Genomic DNA, 13,112 nt, shown 5'->3' on the forward strand with positions numbered 1-13,112 from the left:
AACATGCTTGCTGCTTTTCAGGCGTGCTGCTCTGTACAGCTCCACTCCAGCGTAAAGCACTCGGGCTCTGTACCAGGCTGGTTAGGAGGGCTGCAGAGCAGGGAACGGCGCTTGGTGTGTGGATGTGCAGAGAGAAAGCCCCAAAGCTGGGGTTTTCTAGAAGCATTGCACCTGCTACATTTGGATTTCAGGGCATGGATTGCATTGGGTGAATTTTGGCTATTCCAAGAGGGGGAAACCCACCAAGCTTTGGAGGATAAGGGCATCCATGAGAGACAACTGACAAGTTCCCTTTGGCTCCTGTGGCTTTGGACCAACAGCAATGCACAAAGTGCTGCTGCAACTACAGCCGCAGGTGCCTTTTTCTCCCCAGAGCTATCTCCTCCTGCCAGGAGGGGCATTTGCTTGGCTTCACCCAGTGCATATGCACAGAGTAGTCTGGCTTTTGCTCCTGCCAGCGCTGCAGAGGAGCTGCCAGAAGCACTCAGTGGCAGACAGTACAATGCAGGTTCTCTAAACCACATGAAAACGCACATTTAAAATACCTTGTTTCCTTTCTGCAGGTGGCACAACGGGAACGATCTCTAGGGGACAGGTTGGGCAGCAGATGGGCAGGGAGCGGATCACATCTGGGATGCAGGAAGGAGCAGCAGAGAATGCATAAGGAGTGCCTGTGCTGTACCCACCAGGACCTATAGGGGAAGAGAGAATTTAAAAATCCATTTTGCTTGGTCAGCTCGTGCATGTTTGTCTGGACGGTTTCAGTGACCTTACATACACTGTGAAAACGGCGGTGGTAGTGGTGCCGGGACAGGATGGAGCTGTGGTTAGAGGGGAAATGTGCCCAGCCAGAGAATTGTCCACAGAGAAATCCAGACCGAGCATTACGCTAGTGCCAAATTCTCCTTGTGGGGACTGTTGAACAGGAGCAGTAAAAGGCATCAGTGGCAACAAAGGGAGGTGGAAAAAATGGGTTTCGGTGTGCTGCGAGGCGGTGGAGAAGAGGCCCCCCCTATGGTAAGGCAAAAGGGGTGGGCAGTTTTCTGAAGTTGGGTACCCCGTTTTTACAGACAGCAGGGAGAGAGAGGCTGTGCGTCAGGGAGGTGTCAGCCAGGCCAGTCGAGCAGCCAAGGAGTAAGAGAATCAGATTTAAGAGCTGAGTCACACAAGGACAGAAAACAAAGACCTGGCAGAGCTCAGGTTTGTCTGTCATCCTATACCGAATAGTCACCTCTGTTTAATAAATACATCTAATACCCACTGGGCTTTGGGGCAGCCTGAGCAGCTTCATGAAGGTTTTTAATTTATTTTCATTTCCACAGACACTCCGCTTTTGATGTTGAATAACCTCTGAGTTATTTAATCTAAACCAATCCTGACTGGTGCTTGGGTTACGGCTGCAAGCAGTGCCAGGGACTGGATTATCAGCCCTTCCACCGTTAAGAGAAGATGCATCTTGGAGTTAGGTAGCCCCAAGTTGAATGCAGGCTTTTGATCCGAAAGGCACATCTTCCAACCTGACATGCTGTCAGCATCCAGGTGGCACCTGGAAAACCTGGGGAAAAGCCTGCAGATGAAGCAGACCTGGAGAAGGGAAAATGAAGATTGCTGCCCCTGAGACTGAAGCTTTGGAAATGTCATATCTCACTCGGTGCCTTTATTTCCACCTCTCTAGCTCCAGATTCAGTGCATCAATCTCTATTATCAAGGCTGCCTTCACAACCTGAAGAAACAGGGAAAAAGAAAAAAGAAAAAAAGAAAGAAAGAAAGAAAGAAGAGGAAGAAGCTTGAATTCCAGAAAGTACTGCAAAAATCTGTGCAAAGCTCATTTTTTAATTTCAGAAATGCAGAGGATCAGTGTCACTGGTGTAAGCTGCCTGAAGGGGCTATTTTTGTTCTTTAGAAGCTTCTCCCTCTATTCTTACACAGATTAATTATGAATATTTATGTATATAGTACCAAAAATGTGATAAGCAGTTTGCAGGCTGGCTTGCAAAATATGTATACCATATTGTAAAAATTAGCTGTCGTTTCTGGGCTTTGTGCCTCGTCACTCACACTTTCTAAATGGCTAGCAGAGAACAGAGACAACACGGGTTGTGGTGCTGCCTCCTCTATTCAGAGCACCAAGAAACTGGTGCAGTCAGGAACTGCAGTCACTGTTGGTTTGAAATCAGTCCCCTGTCACTCAGAGCATGCCTCTGTTAAAACACTGCTAATCCTTTCTCTGAGCTTGGCCAGGCCACTGCACCAATTTAACAGGCAGAATTTTGTTCTGCTCCTTAGTGCGACACAGTATTTGGGCTAAATTTGCAAAGGTCTGAAACCATTTTAAGGTATAAGGCTTGTTGCTTGTCTTCCAGATGAGACAGCTATCAGGATCCTGAGTGTTTATGGCCATCAAAACTCACAGAGCACTTTAATGGAAGGGAATCATTAAGCCTTCTGTCCAGGGGAGATTCCTAGCAGGGAAACTGCAGTATGACAACTTCAAATTACCTATCTGCTGCTCCAAAAAAACAGCGTAAATTAATATATGCTGTTAAGAAACTGCCACATGCTGTTCCAAAACTAAAAGTAGTGGAAAGAATATTTCCAATACAGATGGTTTGTAAGTTGACATGCAAATAGGCATATTGGAAGAGAGGAGCTACTGCTAAATATAAAATACGTCATACTGTCCTAAAACTTGTGTGAGCTGCCAAAGAACTAGACAGCCTATCCCTAAGGAGCAAGCCCAGTTATTTCAACAGGCTTTTGATCAGCCCTTAATGTGTTAAAACAAACAAACAAACAACCACAAAACAAAACAACAACAACAAAAAACAAACAAACCCCAACCACAGCATTTCTAGTTAATACCAAGCTTTCTTTTTTTAATTACAAATTCAAACTTCTATTGCAGTCATGAGTGGCATTTCCCTCAGTGTATCTGTTTATGAGTCTGTATAATCCAAACCACATCTATTAGCCTTTGCAAAGTCTGTAAAGGGAGAACACCACATTGCGTCAATATTAAAGCTTAGTGCAGTATTTGTGAATTAAATTGTGGATATAGAAAAAGAGAATCTGTCTGGACCATTCACAAAATGAGCTTTGATATCCTTTTAGTAAGTAAAAAGCTGAAGGGTGACATCAATAATTTATTAGCACTTGGATTACATCCTCTGGTGCTTGTAGTTTGCTGCCTTCTCGGAGAAAAAGAGGACAAAGGCAATATTGTCTCTTGGGTTGTGAAGTCTTTGCATTCTCTAATATAGTGATGTTGACAAAGGATGCCTCATTCTGACTCAAATAATATCCATGGCTGTCAGGGTGACGGTCACAGTTCCAGGAAGCACAGTGGGATGAACCAGCAGCCTGATGTCGTGCGGTGCCCTTCCAAAATGAGACGGGTGGCACTGGTACCATGCCCGGTATGTAGCTACCCCTGTTGTCAACTGCTGTTATTCAGAGGAGCCTGGGCTTTAATAGCTAATGTACAAAATTTAGTGGGTTGTGGGGACGCGACATGGCTGGACAGCATGGCTGTCACCCATAGAGATGTGAGGCCCAAGACAAGGGCCCTCTCTAGAGGGGCAAATAACTCCTTATTCCTTGTCACCTCCTGCCCTGGTCACCTCCTGGCACTGCTCACTTTTAACTTCTCAGTCCATCTCTACCTTTCAGGCTCTTTTCTCCTGCACTGCCTCCCTCCCATTCCCTCAGATGTCCCTGCCCTGCCTCCCACAATCTCTTTCCTGATTGCAGTGATGCCCACTCTCAAGCTCTAGGCTTAGTAATGCTATTGCTGACTTGCGCAGATACGACAGAATTTGCACTGACATTTGCTTTTTCCTCTCAGAATGAAATGTTCTCCCTTCTCATCTATTCCTTTAGCTTGCGCCTTTCAAATTTGGCACCAGTTGTCTATTTCTCTTTCCTTTATCTTGCCCCTTCTGAGGTGCTGTTTCCAATACCTGGACAATCAGCATCACCCACAACTTCTTTCCCAGTTTTTTCAGTTCTGACCCAATTACCGTCACCAAGAGCTGCACCTCCTCTTACAGCACTCCCTCAAGCCACTCCAAGCAGCAGTTAGCAAGGGTATTCCTCTGCTAGCTGAACTGCGGCGGAATCCACCCTCTCTCTTTTCTGCTTCTTGAAACTGCTGATATTCCCTCCAGGGGCTGCTCGTGAGGGAGGACGTCTCCAACTTCCCCTGACAGAGACAGAGCACACACCATCCTCAGCCCTAGGCAGGACGTGACAGGCCACAGGCAGCATGAAGGACCTACAGCTGCCTCAGAGCAACCCTAGGCCGGGAAATTCACCAGTGGCTCCAAGCACCAAAACAGGGGGTGCATGGTCAGAGAAAGAGCAGATAGATACCTCTGGTCCTCACCAGGAAACACCCAACTATCAGATGGCTTGACCAACTTATTTCCAAAGTTAAACCCAGAAGCCCAGATGTATGCACTGACCTCCGTGTCTCACGACTTCTGATGCAGAACAGCCATCTGGGCAGCAACATCCCAGAGCCAAGTCCATAATTTGGCGGGTTCCCAGCATTTTCCCATGGGAAAAAGGCTGGGCAGTCACTGCTGCTGTATGTCTCTAGAAGGCAGCCTGCCAGCCCCTAGGGCTGTTTTCTAGTGCCAAACAGACTTTTAAAATGTGCGGACCCCAGTGACAGATCAAAATGAAAAGGTGCACACATGCATCTGAGCAATCAGTGCTCCAACACAGTGACATTGTGCAACCATGAGATCTCTGCTGTTTCTCCTGTAACTGTGTCACTGAAGAAAAGGACTTGAAAGCGTTGGCGTTGCTAATGGCACCGCTTGCCATAGCAGGAGGGGGGCTCTCTGCCTGCGGGCCTACCTCTGGGAGCCATCAACAACTTCTCTTCTCATGTAGGCAATTGTCACAAGAGATCACAATAGCTATAAATGCCCTTGAAAATAATAATAATAAATAATAATAAACAAACACAAAACACTGAAGAGAACTTGTTGTCAGAAAAACAATGAGCATAAGAGAGCACTCTAGAAAAATGCTTCCACATCAACCTGGTAGAGAAGTGCAGGCAGCTGGAGCCTTCTTCTGATGACTTTGCTTCCCTCACCAAGTATCACCAGGGAGGGAACAATGTTGTCCTGGTGCTAGGCATGGTTCAAAAAGTTCAGAAGTGATTTAGTACCAGTACCACACATAAGTGCTAAATATCCCATGTGATATCAGTACAGCTTTGGTTGTTTCCTTAGAAAACACCTCTTCAGACACCACTTCCACCGTGCTGGGTAGTTTTTTCAGATAGTTCTTTTTCACCGGGCCGCCTGTCTCTCCCTGCCTGGAAAGCTGGTGAATGCCGTGTGTTTTGCTCCCAAGAAGTAGAAATGCACACCACCAGCATACTCCTCTGGGAACCCACAGCATTTAGTGTCACCCCTGGGGAGCTGGGAAACCAGCTTGGGCCTAGTAAGACTCCATGGGTGAGTCCTCACACAGACAAGGCACAGCTACCCACTGCAGCCTTATACATTTTCAAAGACGAAGGCAAAACCCCAACTCCGTGTGACTGCAGTTAGTTCTGCCAGATCACTTAAATCATCAGGACAACACGATCATCACTGTTAAAAACTCTGGGCAGATCTAGCAGCATTAGCATAGCTATTTACAATTAAGTACTTCAGGCTTGGGTGTACCGGCAGTAAGAACTAGCTGCTGAGCATGCATCTGCACCGAATAACACTGAGTAATAATACCGAATAATACAAAAACCAAGAGCAAAGCAAAGGCCACATTTCCTGTTCCCAGGGTGCCAGAGCTGGATTTTGGGGGAAGTGAGCCTCCCTGGGCACTCCTTTTGGTGCACATTCTGCTGGTACAGGTGGGATCTGGATGAAGCATGCACGCATCACTCTCATCCTGCTGGGATGCAGAAGTATAAGGTTTTCTCCATGATACATCAGGAAATAATCTGAAGAAAGGAACAAATCCTAAACTGCCAACAAAACAGCCAGTTCTCCAGGAGATTTGCCACAGAGGATAATCATCTGAGCACAGCCAGTGCTTTAAACTGTCTTAAATTGTGTGAAATATGAGGCTTAGGCACTTTGACAGGCTTCCTTTAAAATCTATGACAGTAGACTTGATTGCATCCACTACATTGCTCAAATTTTGGCAGACAGTTCCAGCAGCAGTAGCCATGGACTGTCCTCAGTCCAGGGAAGCTGAAGTTCAGAAATGCTGCTTCCCTCGGTGATATTAGGGGCAGAGAGCACTGCCAGGCAGGGTCAGCTCAGAGACTATTCCCATTTAAGCCTTCTGTGAACCAGCGAATGTCATTGATGATGCATTCACCATCTGTGCAAACAGTGATTTTCACTTGCAATACTCTTCAGATGCAGTGTTTGAAAGACCTGACTTGAGAAACACATTTGCTTGACTGCCCCTTCTAATTTCCACAGCAGCCTGCCCTCTGGAGTCTCAGCTGTACGCCAGCTCACTTTTAGATGGATTTTATTTTGATGTTGTAATGAGGTGAGGAAGCCCCAGTGTGATAGGCATACATTATACAGACTGAGCAAGAAATATCTTTATTTGCTGAAGATGTGATTTATTTCAGGATATTTTCATCTAGTCTGATAAAAACAGCATTTCTATAGAAACAATTGATAAAACAAACAACCAAGAGGAAATCCCATGCTAACTGTCAAGAACCAACATAATGTTTGGCAGATGCACTGCTAGAGATGAGTAAATACTCTGTTGTTTTGGGCTTTTAAAATACGCAACCTCTCCCCCTCATTACATGGTTAAATCAATTTACATTGATTATGGATCTGTGCTTTTTATTGGTGAGTGAGTAGAGGTCTGATTTAAAATATTCCTGCTTTACCTAGTCCTAGGAATCCACAGCAGCCTGTGCTCAGTGAAGTGTTTTTCTCACAGAATCCCAGGGTCTCACCCCAAAAGTTGGCCAGAGACCTGCAGAAAAAGCCACCCAAAGCTCTGCAGATGGATCTCTCAGGACATTCGGATGTATGCTCCATCTCTGTTTGCCTACCCTGTTCTCCCACCAGTGAGAAAGTTGCCATTGATTACTCACAATCTGGTTCTGCTCTAGCGCATGCACATTTCTTCAAGAACACGTGCAATTTTTTTAATACCACAGGGACTCCTGCTGTGCTTTGTGTGACACCGCTGAGTGTACTTCTCTGCCTTCTGGTTCAGGCTCTTTCTCTTCCAACTGGATTCCTGCAGAGATTGGTGTCAATGTGCCGTGCAACTAGTCCTTTGAGGCATGATATATTACCGTTCCTTTCAAGTTCAAGGCTCAATCCTTGCAGAGTTGAACCTAAAGCTCAGGTGACAACATGCCACTGAACACTTTGTTCTACCAGTCTCAACTCCTTTTTACAAAGAACACATGTAAGGACTTGCATCTTGTACCTATCCTATATTATCACCAGTTCTCTATTCCCTGGCAAACCTGTGTACTTCTCACCACCCTGCTCTTTACCTACTCTGTTCTTGACTTCAGTTTCTGTCTTCTGGAAAAAAAACCTCTAGGATTACCTGTCTCAGTGGTCATTTGCTTCTTAGGCAACTCATCCAAATATTTTCCATCTCTGCAACACAGATGATGTTGTTGCATTTACAGATTTACCTTCTAATCCCACTAAGGCCACTGCCATATTGTCTTTGTTGTTCTGATCCTCTGGATTTTACAGTCCAGTGATAAAGCATTTGGTTGTAGGCTCTCATGCTTCTCTGCTTTGGAAGATCAAAAACATCCACCAGAAAGTCACATGAAGCTACTTGCTTGTGGCAAGCAAGAAGAAGGGGGTGAGGGAGAACATCAGGCCTGTGACAAGACTGATGAGCTTTTAAAATCTCATAAAATGGCTCTCCTTAAGTGAGGAATTATTTGAGTTCACCTCCAATGACTCTTACAGATGCTCTGGTGGGAATTTCCTTGCCAGAAGAGCTTAGTAGATCCCCACAAGTGTGTAGATACTTATAATTTATAGGATAAATATGAAGACGCACAAGCATGATTTATTGATAGAGCATAAGCTATATATAGTGCCCTGAACTGTATTATTAAAACAGAAGGTAAATAATTAATAGAATGAAGAAAAGATACATAAAACTCCAGGAGTGTTGACAGGAAGTATTCCTGTCTTACAGTAATTAAAATAAAATAAAAAAAAACATAAAACATTCTGAGCATATTTTTATATGTTTCTGAAAAAAAAAAAAAAAAAGAAAAAAAGAAAAAAAAGATTATTTGTTCACTTCACATGCATTGCTAAGAATCATCGTGTGTGGCTGTAGAACTTGTGCTGCCAGTGTGAGAGAAATCAGGGAGGAAAAATGCTTATAGCTGCTCAGTTTAAATGCCACACTGCTCTCAGGACAGGACTACCATCCGTGGATATTGACCAGTTATGCTTGTTTGACATCGGATTAGTTTCAGATAAGATATAACTCAGATAACACTTGCTAGCTTTCCTAAGTTCAGTGCTGATTATTCACACGAGAAGTATTACAGAAAGGTACAGGCTTACTTCAGAAGAAAGCAAGAGAGAAAGTTAACGTGTTATTATTATTATTATTATTATTATCAGAGAACTACTAAGGCAAAGTAAAATTCTGGTAGCAACCGGTTATATATATCATATACACGTTTCCTGGACTTAAGAGGGAAATATGACAAGCAGATCACCCCTAAAAACCGTAACTCAACCAGACCCATTCATGTCTCAGGCTACCTAGTTCACACGATACATAGGGTCAAATATCCTGTAACACCTTTAGGGTATCTTTTTTTTTTTTTTTAACTGGATGTATAGTAATTCATTTACTTAATTTCTATACTAACAATGTTGGTAAGGTCAAAGTGACCTTACAAATAGTTATTAAATTCCCTGAATTCAGAACAACTCAAGTTCATGAGCAGTTGTCAGACAATTTAAACAGTCTCAACACTTAATTGAAATACATTCCAATGCAACCAGTGCTAAAGCCTCCCTGCCTTATTATCCAGGTTACGGAACCCAAATGTCCTGGTCAGTGTCCAAAGCAAATTGTTCAGAAGTTTAGCACCATCAAAGCCTCAGAGTGAGAAAGTATCTACTCCTAATAGTGTATCTGCCAAATCCTTCTGTAAAATCAATGCTCTCTTGTCCGGTCTAAAGATGAACAGCACAATAAACTAAAATCCAAATTCCACCTTTTGCCTCAGGCAGATGTAATCCATTGATTTTAGTAGATTTTAAGGCAGCTCTACACAATCTTTACAGACCCACAAGCACATAAATGCACAGAAGCCAACACGGCACCAAATGGAACATTAAACTTCTCACTTCCAGATGCCATTCTTGTGGTAGCCACGGACTCTTGTTGCCAAGAGCAGTGTTGGATGGTTCCGTGGAGAAGGGACTAGAAAATGGTGCTCTCGAGGCTTAAGTGCAAGAAACTTGAACAGTTATTTCAAAGTGTTTCTTGCATCCCAAACCAGCAGAATCTGCAAATGACACAATTAAGTAACGGATGGTGGTGGTAGGGCTAACAGCTGATTTCAGGGGAATGGAGAATTGGACCTTACATTTCTAAACAGCCACTGCTATTCTTGAACTAGGTTTGACTTTGATTCCAGTTCCGTTAAGGAGTACAAAGCAGAGCTCTGCCAGCTGATGAACCGCAGTCTGGCATGGCAGCACCAGGGAGGCACTCCAAACACTCTTGAGGCTCTCTTCTGAGAATCTCCAAATGTAATTTTATTCCTCCTGCTAGGGCCACCTATAAGCACTGGACATAACAGTAATAACTGCTCAAACACCTGTGCCAGAATCAGGTAGAAAAATGTCCACTCACAAGGCTAGAATTGGGCTGACTCTTGGCTTCTTAGTTGGTCATCTTTAAACGATTTTGGTGGTTCCACACTTTAAGAAGTATTTAATGATCTAAAGCAATACAGTCTTCAACCTCACTATCTCAGGAATAGTACAAAGCATCAGACGATAGCTGAGGGAGTTGTTTTCTGCCCAGCATTTTCCCTGAGAACTTCCATTTTGTACAAGTTCATCACAACCCTGGTTCACAGACGTTGTGGTTGAGACCACTGTTGTCAGGATAAGGGTTTATCTTAATTTCTATAGAGATTTAGGTGTCAAACTTGCTTCTGGCTGCAGTTTTGCTAGTAGCATAGTTTTATGAAGGAATAAAAAGCCTAATGAGATCCAGCAGACGAGAACGTACTGCATTCCTCGTGGCACTGTTGCACTTGTGGTGAGTCCTTCCCAAACAGGGGCCCACCTGAGCCAAGACTTGCAACCTGTGCCCATACTCATGCCCATTGAGTTCACCTCAAAAAAAAAAAAAAAAAAAAAAAAAAGCTCAAAGTTGATTAATCACTAAAACTAATGACCACTATTGAAATAAATGCTTCTGCAAGTTGAGACTGCTTTCCAGAATTCTTTAATAAAGCTTGGTGTGAGTAATACATGAATAATTAGGCATGAATAATAAATTATAGCTCTGTGCATGTAGCTTTACGTATCCATCCTCCTGAAGCACCTATAGTCTCAGGCACATCAATAACCTCTAATAAAGAGAACGTACAGATCAGAGATTTACATAAATGTGTTTTAATACTGCCGGGCATATGTTACTATTAGGAGATGCCCTATATTTACACCTGGGGAATTGCACATTTGTGCTGCGCAATCTAAGAAGGATTTGGGTGAAATATTTCCGCACCGGGACCGCTCAGCACCGGGCAGGGCACGGGGCGTGCCCCACACCGGGGGAGCCGAGCACCGACCCCGCGGGAAGGGCGCTGAGGGGAAGCAAAATGGCGCCTTCGCCCCCCCCCCCCCTCGGGGAGAAGTGCGGGCGGAAGTGGCGCTGCCGGGCGGAAGTAGCCGCTGAGGGGCGGAGCGGAAGTGCTGGCGGAGAGCGGTGCGGGCCGAGCTCAGGTGAGTGGTGGCGGGGCCGGGCGAGGGGATCCGTGCGTTACCGGCCTCCCCGGGAGCCGCTGCCTGCGGCCGCTGGGCCCAGTTTAACTCTTTATTTCAAATCCTGCAGCTTTAATAAACGAATATAACGCTGTAGACTTGAGGACGGGGGTGAAATGATGGCAACTTGCAGAATCTGTTAGGAGTCGGAGGTGGTTTCTTGTTTGTATGCGGCCCTGCGGCCTTTAGAGTCATAAAATCCTAGAACCACGGAATTAATAAGGTTGGAAAGGACCTTCAAAATCATCGGGTACAACCCATTCCCAACTCGAGGCTGTTGTGCTGCTTTGTGGCTCTGCGGGCCTCTGCTGCTGCAGGAGAAATAACGCCAAGTAAATGCAGGTGATCTAGAACCGAACAAAAGTCGTTACGGCAGGGGGTTATATTGAGTACATACAGTTTGCTGTGGCCTGATGGCGATACAAACCTTGGGCAGGAGTGCAGCGGTGTGTTGCTCATACGAAACCGTGCTTGATTCTGGTACTGTTCTGTGTTCGCTAGGGGTGGTGGCAGGTAGGAGTAACACGTACCTCGGGAGCTTAAGTGCTGCTTCAGGGAGGCCTGCAGGAGTGTTACAAACCTCAGTGGTTCTGTGACATAAGTGCCATCCTCTGCGATACACCAGTGGTGGCTAGGTTGTGACTGGAGGCCCTTACTGCCCTAACCAGCCGTCCTCCTCAGGCTGACACTTGAGCTGAAATGGGGTAATCCAACATCGTGTCTTTGTGCTTGAAGCAGTCTGAGACTTGATTGCCTTCTGTCCTTTTGCACCTTTTTTCAGTCCAACTTCACCTATTGGTCCCAACCACAACTGTTAAACTATCTGCAGCACTGACAGGCTTTTCAAACAACCATATCCGTGGTCCATATCCATGAGTCCAAAGCATAACAGAAAAGTATTTTTTGAGATTCTTAGTCCAGGCAGAGGATACACCAGCAGATTATTCCATATCTGCGTAATGATCACTATGTATAGGTGCTTATGGGCCTTTCACCATATTTCTGATCCCTTGCAGGCATCCCTAGGACAAGGTGTCCCCAACAGGCTGTGAACGTTGGCTAGGTGGTGGCCCCTCTAGACAAACAGCTTCTGAGCAGGTAGCTTTTAAACAGCAGGTTACAAGATAACCAGGCTGTATGGTGCTGGTGGCAGTGCTCCATCACTCCGTCAGTGATCACTCCCGTTTGTTATTTTTGTTATGTGTTTTCTCTGAGTGCTGATGGATAAGAATTGCTCTTTGTGATGGCCAGGTGAGTGTTGCTAATGTACTTAGATGGCTTCCAGAGGGCATGGAAAGAGGTACCATTTCAAAGTAAATTATTTTTACCTCAGTATGTCTGTCTGCGAGTACCATGTGTATTTAAAAAATTTCTTGCCCATTGGACTGCAGAAGGAAGGACCAAGTCAAAGGCTTTGGTTGTATTAAATTTCTAGTCTCAAAAAATATAAATAAAACATGGAAGTCTTTTATCTATTTTTCACACCAAAGTAATGCCCACCTCTGTATTACCACCCTGTAACTGTTTGGGTGTCTTCCATATCCATATGTCCCATCTCTTTAGTCAGTGACTGCAGAGTTGGCTTCTTCTGCCTGGCAATTCTCCAGGCAAATAAAGGCAGTCTCAAGGCCCCATATATTTTTGAATAACGTAAGTGATATGCAGAGTCTCAGACAATGGTGTGTGTGCATCCTTGTGTGGAAGGGGCTTAGCGCAGAAAGATTAGCAGCACGCTTTGTTATAACCAGGCGTTTTGTGTCTGCTAATCCTAGCATCCTCACTCAGGCTTTGAAGCCCTCGATGACAGGGCATGAAACAGTTGGCTTTTCATGCACGTGATGCTGCTTATGCATATGAAAGGGGGACCTGTCAACTGAAGTATGACTACTGGAGCCCCTGTTGTGGCAGAAGGGTCCATAAACAGCAAGTAAGTGTGCTGATGCTAGGAGTGCACAAAAAAAAGAGCCATCTGCAGGGGCTGCAATTTTTGCTCTGCAATTGGAGAGGAACTGAGAGTGTTTCTGCCTGCTCAGCATCAATCAGAGCCACAGTGATGTCCCAGGTGTGTGAGGCAAGGTAGCAGGGTGCTCCTCTCCTCTCCCT

At 44.9% G+C, this 13,112-nt stretch overlaps 1 protein-coding gene across 3 annotated transcripts in view; it reads left to right on the top strand.

Annotated features, from left to right (window-relative positions):
• Nucleotides 1–10,835: 10,835 nt before the first annotated feature.
• The window catches only part of RPAP1 (RNA polymerase II associated protein 1), a 41,318-nt gene continuing 39,041 nt past the window's right edge, over nt 10,836–13,112 (top strand). The window contains exon 1 of one of the 3 annotated variants that reach the window (XM_035328286.1): nt 10,836–10,970. The gene's annotated coding sequence lies outside the window, so the exon portion shown is untranslated. Of the gene's footprint in view, nt 10,971–11,009; nt 11,352–13,112 lie in introns of those variants that run through there. The other 2 variants (XM_035328287.1, XM_035328288.1) reach the window with 2 other exon arrangements.

The sequence above is a fragment of the Oxyura jamaicensis genome, chromosome 5 (genome assembly GCF_011077185.1).
Source record: "Oxyura jamaicensis isolate SHBP4307 breed ruddy duck chromosome 5, BPBGC_Ojam_1.0, whole genome shotgun sequence".
NCBI lineage: Eukaryota > Metazoa > Chordata > Aves > Anseriformes > Anatidae > Oxyura > Oxyura jamaicensis.